At 43.6% G+C, this 9,467-nt stretch overlaps 1 long non-coding RNA gene across 2 annotated transcripts in view; it reads left to right on the top strand.

The window, feature by feature from the left end:
* The first annotated feature begins 384 nt into the window (after nucleotides 1–384).
* LOC144587979 (uncharacterized) overlaps nucleotides 385–9,467 on the top strand; it is a 35,226-nt gene continuing 26,143 nt past the window's right edge. For both annotated transcript variants that reach the window (XR_013543249.1, XR_013543248.1), the window contains exon 1: nucleotides 385–2,759. This is a non-coding gene — a long non-coding RNA (uncharacterized LOC144587979). The remainder of the gene's footprint in view (nucleotides 2,760–9,467) is intronic.

Below are 9,467 nucleotides of genomic sequence, written 5' to 3'. Positions count from 1 at the left end.
CTAAGACATTTTTGAATTTTTTGGGTACTTGGATTACAAATTCACTTTTTTTCAAATAAAAACATTGACAACTCTTTTTTTGTAATTTGTGTAAGAAAACAATTGGGGGTTGGGCCCCCACAAAAACAGGAGTTGCCTTGTAAGATCCAGGGAAGCATATGTGTGCCCCCCTGGACCTTTAGAGATTGACCACTCTCATATTTGAAAAGTGTGTAAGTACTTGCCTACATTATGAAAAGTGTATATGGAATGTCCATACAGGAAGAAAAAGCTTTCCAACCTGTTATAAAGAAAGAATGGGATGGTTATTCAAGAATTATTTGTAGAGATGCAACAAAATTAAGACTGAGTTTTTTTCCCCTGCATCTTCAGGTAAGTATCTTTCCCACACCCAGTTGGAAATGCCAGCCCAGGAACTGAAAACTGTGATCTTATTCTGCCACCCACCTATCATCCTTTCTTCTAGCATCTGTATGACTCAATCAGCCACTTTCCCCTCAGCTGTTTCAGGCTGTATTTGAGGGTGGTTTGGATGGGCAATTAAGAGCTACGAACTTTACAAAAGAGGTGTTCCTCAACTGTGCATACGGACAACTGTGGCAGCCTATATTTTTTTGATTGAGATGGAAGTGAAGGATGAGAGATTCTCTTTTCTTAATGAGCCTTAAAGGAGGGAATGATAAATCTGTTTTTTGATTTTTTTTTTCCCCCTTGCATTCTCTAATCCCCCTTTCCTGCTCTTTCTTATTCCACTTCTAAATAATGCATTAGAATCCGGGCCAAATCTTGTATGTAGAAATGATTGCTGAGATAGGTGTTGTAAGATAAATTCAGGAGAGTGTTCAAATTCACTTCATTACCTCAAGCTGAACCTGAATGTTTCAGAGTTTATGTGTCTCCTATTAAAAATATAAAAAGGGGGGGGGGGAAAGAAGCAGCCTTACTTTTCTATCTCTTCTCCAGCCCCATAACGCTCCTCAAATCCATTTATTTATTTCTAAGAGGACATATACCGTTATCCTGTCCCTTTTTGGTTTTATTTGCAAAACAGCCCAGGGTGGTGTAGATCTTCTAAAATATATGCCAGCCATTAAAACCACAAATTTTACAATAGAAAAACACAATGAAACATGACAGATAAAACATGTCTGGGGGATAATACATTATGAATTACAAAGCTTGGAAATAACATTTTGCAAGTATTGATGTTACCGGCAGCACATTACTTTTTGGGATAAGGAGGGTATAATGACTGGTGTCATCATTACTTTTATGAGTAATGAACAGTATTTATCCTTTGTTCTTCCTTATTTCTAGAAAGGGGGTAAAATAATGCTTCAGGAAGGCGTTTTGAGAGAATTTCTCTCTCCCAGCTCTAAACTTCACAAATTTATTTTTTTCCAAAAGAGGATTCTGAAAGTTAAAAAAAAAAGAGGTGTCAAACAATGAAATTAGTTTAATGTATTCGCGAAGGCGAATGAAATTAGTTCCTTGCAAGTAACAAGTTTCTATAAAGATGCAATGTTCCCAGTAAAGAGTTACTTTGGGGGCATCACAACAAATTCCATAAGAGGTATGGAGTCCCATGTTTGTGACACAGCTATGAGACACTTTTCCCTGTGATTGAACTCTGACGGCAGACGAGCCCCTTCTGTTGAGTTAAAACGTGTGAAAACGACAGTCCTTCAGATTGGGACGTAAATGCGCTGGCCGTCACTTCCAGAATACAGGAACCAGATTCCAGTTCCCATCGTTCCTCAACATTAGCTATGTTGGTTGAAACTGATGGGAGCTCTCCTCAACTTCTCATCATCCTTGGTCCGTCCCTGCCGTATCTGAAACTGACTGAGGCACTGAGAGCTGCTAGTGGGCAATTCTGCAATGAGCCTATTATCCTCACCCACTGCTTTCCACGAGTCCTTGCCGTAGAGTGGCTAAACTCCACTATTGAAGCCATAGCTCTGCTCACCACCCGGGCGTCATTCAATTGTAAACCGGCCCGAGAATGCTTTAAGCACATGGGGTGGTCTATAAGCTGCATGCTTTGCTTTTGCATTTCCCATTAGAAGTAGAAGAATTACTCGGGGAACATCTACGCCAGGGCCCCAGCTACAAAGGCTGCATACTGCAGGATGCACCTCAGCAGCAGAAGATACGCCTCAGATGATTAAAGTCATCAAGGACTTTTGTAAACACAACCCTGCATCTAGCAGCCAAAACCATAATTGCCCCAAACAGCACTTTTGCTAATGAGAGAGTCCCTCTGGACATGTCACACTCCAACAGTGTATAGAGAAATCATGGTTATTATAGGAAGGCCAAGTGTAGCTGGCAAGTTAGTTTATTGAATGAGATTAAGGGTGCCTTCCGAGTGTTCGCATTAACTTCTTCATGCATTCAATCAAGCAAGCATTAGCTCCCGCGGCTTTTGCCCTTTGGTTGTATTTATTATCGCGGTTTCTATTCACGTCTCTCCGTCAGCTTGTCTGGAAAATCTTGCATACTGTTGTGGGGAGAAAGTTAATCTGATTCAAGAAGGTGGCCGTATTCTTGCTTTTACATCTGCCATTTTTTTTAGCCTACGAGGCTGACATGCGACTTTGATGGATGCTCTGTTCCTCTCTATTCCCTTTCACATTCTGTTTTGTTTAGTGAGAAACAGAGGAGGAGGAGGAAGAAAAAGAATGCAATAAAGCAACGGCCGATGCATCGACCGATCATTTTGGGGACGTTGAGCTGAACTTAATGGATAAAAATTGGTATGCCGTCCGTTGAACTAATAGCTATGGTGTCATGTCTCCAGTTTTCTGACTCAGGTTTATTTTGGCTTTCTCTTCATGTCTTAATTTGTCTGTCAGAGCACTGGTGGGGCTATGACTTGACCAAGATATATTTCAGTCTCGGTTCCAATGAATATGCAGTGCTTACTGGCGCTATCCTAATCGCAGGCAATCTGGGAATACAGCCACAGGCGGGGAGACACAGAAAACGCCTTTGAAAAATGAGATTACCCTTTCTCCATGTTTTTGGAACACCTGATAGCTTCAAATAGGCACTAAGGCTCAGAAGACACTTGGATATCAATAGCAGATTACGGCTACTTCTGTCTGAATCTGAAAAAGTTACTTTTAAAGACTCCACTTCCCAGAATTCCTCTAGACAGGATGACCACTGTCCGCGTTGATTGGTGGATTCTGGGAACCCAAGAGTAATTCTTTCCAAGTTCTAACCACTCCTGCATGCATTATATTGTTGTTACATATAATGTAACATATAATGTTACATAGATATATATATATATTTAAAGTCATGCCATCTTGGTAATGTGTCGCTTGGAATTAATTGTTATAATTGTATTTTTGTGATTTTTATATATGTTATATTGTTGTGCTTTTATCTATGTAAGCCGAGTAGACATTGTCTAGAGGGGCGGGGTAAAAATCTAATAAATAAATAAATAAATAAATAAATAAATAAATAAATAAATAAATACATACATACATACATACATACATACATGCATACATACATACATACATACATACATACATACATACATACATGCCATCAAGTCGCATCCAGCGACCCTAATTGGGTTTTTAAGGTATCAGAGAGAATTAAGGCATATCACTCCCCAATGGGTTTCCACTGCCGAGCAGTTATTCGAACCTTGATTTCCTGGGACCCAGTCTGTCACTCTATCTGTTAGACTTCAGTGGCTCTCGTAGTGCGTGTCTCTCGTAAGGTAAAGGTTCCCCTTGACATTTAGTCCAGTCGTGTCCAACTTTAGGGCACTGTGCTCATCTCCATTTCCAACCCACAGAGCTAACATTTGTCCGAAGACAATCTTCTGTGGTCACATGGCCAACGCAACTAGACACGGCACACCGTGACCTTCCCACTGAGGTGGTACCTATTTATCTACTTGCATTTTTACATGCTTTCGAACGGCTAGGTTGGCAGGAGCTGCGACAAGCAAGGGGAGCTCACTCCGTCACATGGATTCGATCTTACGATCGCTGGTCTTCTGACCTTGCAGCACAGAGGCTTCTGCGGTTTAACCCGCAGCACCACCACGTCCCTATAAAAAAGTAGAAAGTACATGCCTCTCGTGCAGAATTTGGGCACGGAAGCACACCCCGAAAACATCTGAAATCTGAGTTATTGCAGATGTCTGATCCAGAAGGAGCTTGAGGCAAAACTGCAAGAGTAGGCTGTTTGCTTTTGGTCGGAACACAGCCTGCTCTAAAAAGTTGCCGTGGTTGCCTGGGTGCTTGCCAGCAACTTTCTGCTCAATTTGTTTGTAAATAAATAGGAACTGCAGAACTACCGTAAGGACTCCGTGTTTTCTCCTCCTGGGAAAACTGACCCCCAAGCCAAGATCAGCTTAGCACAGAGACTCCCAACTATCTGGTGACTGCTTGGCAGAGAAAGTCTGTTTACATGTGAAAGCCGCGGGCCCAGAAGGAGTGTTCCCTTTATGAGGGAATTGATTCTCAGCTGTCTTCCATGAGGAAATGTACCTCAGGGTAGGGAAATGTTTTAACAGGAACAGGGAGGAGAGTTTTGTGGGGAGGGGGTTGTCAGAAAGAGGGATATTTTATACACTTCACTCATGAAAATTGGTAGCTTTGTATAGAGTTGTTCTGTTGTGGCTTGTGAGGATTACATATAAATGGTGTATAAATGGAGGGGGAACATAAGCTCCGTGATTTTTCTCGTCAGGTCCTTTCAGTTAATGACTACTATTTTGGTTCCTCAGAAAGATCCTGCATAGGGATATGCCATTCAAAGACAGGTTGGTTGGTTGGTTGGTTGGTTGGTTGGTTGGTTGGTTGGTTGGTTGGTTGGTTGGTTGGTTGGTTGGTTGGTTGGTTGGTTGGTTGGTTGGTTGGTTGGTTGGTTGGTTGGTTGGTTGGTTCGTTGGTTCGTTCGTTCGTTCGTTCGTTCGTTCGTTCGTTCGTTCGTTCGTTCAATGTATTCTCGAAGGCTTTCACAGCTGGGATCTGATGGCTGTTGTGGGTTTTTCGTGTTCTGAAGAGCATTCCTACTTCAGTCCTCTGAAGATGCTGGCCACAGAGACTGGCAAAACGTCAGGAAGAACAACCTTCAGAACACGGCCAAAGAGCCAAAGAGCCCGAAAAACCCACAACAACCACTTAGTTCATTAGTTCATTAGTTAGTTTGTTTGTTCATTCGTTTATTTGGACACCAACTCCCACAATCCTCCAAGAATCCCCTAGATAGCATTCTGGGAGTCTCAGCTCACAAGCAAACGCTGGCAGAGAACCACCTGCAGAGACTTTCCTTTTGCTCACCTAGAGAAAGGCTGAGGTCTTCCCTTCTATTCCTTTTTCTAGGCCTTATTTCCTGACACAAAGCCTCCTGGGAAGAGTTGCCACAGAGGTTCCTGTGCTATCAAGCATCAAGGGCAATGAGGCAGCCATGCCTCCACTATAAAACAGTGCAGTAGCTTCCTCCCTGGGAGCATAGGGGCAGGCAAGGAAGTCCCAGAACAGTGATTCTCTCTACCTAGTAACTCAGATGTTCTTGGACTGCAGTTCCCAGAAATCCCAGCACTGCTGGTGTGTGAAGGCATCTGGGAATTGTAGTCCAAGAGCATGTGGGTTACCCAAAGTTGGGAACCACTGGTCTAGAAGAAGGCTTAGAAGGAGGCTTCAACTTTTCTCCCTGCCTGCAGGTTCCCCAGAATTACCTTGACCCCCACACAGAGAGATCTGGCTAGCCCTGTTGGATTCCAGCTTTACCACATGTCAAAAGAGAGGATGCATAGGATACACCCCGCATTAACATGTGTGACTGGAGATTCCCGTGAGTGACAGGAAAGTGGATCTTACCAAACCTCCATGAGTACACTCTGGGAATCCCAGGGATCCCCACCCAGGGCATGAGAAGGATCCTGCTGAAAATCCAGAACAGCCATTGCTGCCATTTGGAATTGATGATAACACTAGTCAATGGTTTGACTCAGCATAAAGATTTCTATCCTATGTGAGCTTTCAAAGAACCCCAGGATGCTCCAGAACCAGATTTTGAAATATTATTATTATTATTATTGGTTGTTGCGGGTTTTTCGGGCTCTTTGGCCGTGTTCTGAAGGTTGTTCTCCCTGACGTTTTGCCAGACTCTGTGGCTGGCATCTTCAGAGGACTGGAGTAGGAACTCTGTCCATGCTCTGCTGGTGTTTGTTGGATAGTTGAGTATTTATAGCTGTGGGAAACAGCTTTTGTCTGTTTTTTCAGGAGATAGCTGGTCTAACAACACCCATCAATCACAGTGACAGATAATCTCTCCCTCCCCTCCCTTATCACAACAAAAACAGGCTGATCACCCTGTCTCCTGAAAAAAAGACAACAGCTATTTCCCACAGCTATAAATTTTCAACTATCCAACCAACACCAACAGAGCATGGGCAGAGTTCCTACTCCAGTCCTCTGAAGATGTCGACCACAGAGACTGGTGAAACGTCAGGAAGAACAACCTTCAGAACACGGCCAAAGAGCCCGAAAAACCCACAACAACCATTAGATCCTGGCTGTGAAAGCCTTCGCGAATATTATTATTATTATTATTTGGAGTTTTCCAGCAAGCAAGCTCAGTGGCCATGGTGGCTGAAGGATTCTAGGAGTTAAAGACTTTTTAAAAAAAAACTGCCCAGAAACGCATTTCAGAAGTTACCGCTCTATCAGAACACAAAAATCTCTGATCGTGACAAGCCAACAAAACCCTGGGGTCGAAAATCCCATGTCATCTGGACCGTGGGAGTGACAAAGCAAGAGGAATCTGGGGCTTTGCTGGCATTCAAGAAACCGCCTCTTCTCCTGCCGAGGACGTTTCCACACATGGGCAAGTTCTTTTCACTGCTAATCCCCCTTTCTGTTGCCTCAAAGAAGAGATGTTTCGAGCACGGATGCTTAGCCTTCAATAAAACAAGGCTGTCAGCAGATTTTTCTTTAGGCAACACGCTCTCTGGAAGGTAGCACTAAAACAGAGGAGGAATTGAAGAGGGTGATCACCTGATCTGGGGTATTTTCCTTCCTTTAACCTCAAGAATTCTTTGAAGGCCCAGGTGCCCCCTTTCTTTCTGCCTGCAACTTGCCTTCTGGGTCACACTCCTAACCAGTGTAGCAAAGCTGAAAATAAGGGCACGCTTCTCTTCTTATTTTACCACCCTATTCGAAAGCACCCTCCCTTCCTAGACATGAAGGCTCTTTTTCACGTTCTCTACCACAAATTCGTGTCTTCTGCAAAAGCCTGTCCTGTGCCAGCATCCAGAGCATTGTGGGTTGGTAGCGCGCATGCATTCCTTAAAGAAAAATAAATGTTTAATCTCCTTAAAAAGGACCATACCCTACAGTCGTTGTTTCAGCTGAAAATGCATTCAGCAATATCGAGTAGGAGGCAGCAGTGGCTGACAGCAAAAGAAGAAAGAGAGCTATTGTTTTGGTATTCTGTAGTCATACAACCCCAAACTAGTGCCCACCAGGTATTTGGACTACAGCTTCTATCAGCCCTTTTCGCGCTGGGTGGGGATAACGAAGGTAATAGCCCAAGAGTCTGTTGGTAGTTCGGGAAAGCAAGAGGAAAGTTATCTACCCTCTGAGAAATATACTTCTGAAAGCCTTGGAGGAAATCATGTGTTTTCATCCTTTCAAAAAGCTGTGGTGCACCAGATTCTGATAGATTTCAAATTACCAGCCCAATTCAGACCACTTTGGATGAGATCTGGAGCGAAGCAGGATGCTCAGATTTGGTTCAGGAATGAAGCGAAGCAAAGTTTCAAACTGATTTGTGGCAAAACACATAAGGGCACCAATTGCTTCAACTTTTTTTTCCTTCTTTTTTTTGGGGGGGGGAGATCCCATATCTTAAATGTGCCTAATATGTAAACCATTGAAGCTGGCTGGTCATTTTTTGGACCTATCACGTCTCCAAATTTCACGTATATCATTATGAAAAAAAAAAATTATAGCTGTTCTGGTTTTCCATTGCATGTCAACGGGGGGGGGGGGGGCTTGGGATCAAATATAGGGATGTGCCATTCTTTTTCTTTTGTTTTTGTTTGGGTTTTTGTTACTCCAACACCCAGAATTTTCCAAGAATTCCCCTGGCAAAATTTTGGGAATTGCAGCCCACAGACTCATGCCAACAGAGACCTAATCTGGACCAGAACTGAGTAGCTTAAAACTGCGTGGCGTCCAAGCCTTCATGTTGTTTAGTCGTTAAGTCGTGTCCGACTCTTTGTGACCCCATGGACCAGAGCACGCCAGGCCCTCCCATCTTCCACTGCCTCCCAGAGTTGGGTCAAATTCATGTTGGTCACTTCGATGACCCTGTCTATCCATCTTGTACTCTGTCGTCCCCTTCCCCTCTTGCCTTCACCCTTTAATAACATCTTTTCCAGGGAGTCTTCTCTTCTCATGAGATGGCCAAAGTCTTGGAGCCTCAGCTTCAGGATCTGTCCTTCCAGTGAGCACTCAGGGTTGATTTCCTTCAGAATGGATAGGTTTGTTCTCCTTGCAGTCCAGGGGACTCTCAAGAGTCTCCTCCAGCACCACCGTTCAAAAGCATCCATTCTTCGGCAGTCAGCCTTCTTTATGGTCCAGCTCTCACTTCCATACATCACTACAGGGAAAACCATAGCTTTGAGTATGTGGACATTTTGTTGGCAAGGTGATGAATTCAGGGAAGGTATGGTCTATGCCAAGGGTGGGCAATTAATTTCTATGGGGGGGACACATGAAAAATCTGAACTGTGTTTGGGGACCAAACCAAATTTACTTAAAAATAAAATAAAACAGTGATGTTATGATTGTTCTTGTTTTAAATTTGTTAATCTTCACAAATACTAAAGAGGTTTTTTGCGGTATGTTAAAGATAAGCAACTGATCAACTTCAGACAAAAAGCTATAAATGGTTTTGATGTTCAAAACTGTCTGCAGGCCGGACAGGAGCAGCTCGCGGGCCGTATGTGGACCTCGGGCCGCACTTTGCCCAGGTCTGGTCTATGCTGTGCAGGGCCAACCAAGACGGACAGGTCATAATGGAGAGTTCTGGCTAAACATGTTCCACCTGGAGCAGGAACTGGCAAGCCACTCCAATATTTTTGCCAAGAAAACTCCATGGACAGAAACAAAAGGCTAAGCCTTCATATCCTACTGCAATGCTTCCTGGGAGGGACAGTTCTTTAGGAGGAGCCTTCTATAGACCTAAGGGATAGCAAAACTACCAATCCCGGGAAGGACTTTTGTCTGACTCTTTGCAGCAAGCGAAGAATCTCACTAAGCTATCAGGATCCTTGTAGAAGCTTCTCCGGAGGCTGAGAGAGCCAGCATTGAAGAGGGTGAGGAACTTTGCAAGAATTCTTCTCATATCCTGACTTAATACTCATGCGCTTGTCACAAGTCAATTCTGACTTATGGTGATCCTTTTCCCAGGGTTTTCCA

This window comes from Pogona vitticeps, chromosome 3 (genome assembly GCF_051106095.1).
Source record: "Pogona vitticeps strain Pit_001003342236 chromosome 3, PviZW2.1, whole genome shotgun sequence".
NCBI lineage: Eukaryota > Metazoa > Chordata > Lepidosauria > Squamata > Agamidae > Pogona > Pogona vitticeps.
The sequence above is the reverse complement of the archived record's forward strand: the minus strand, read 5'-3'. Positions and strand labels throughout refer to the sequence as shown.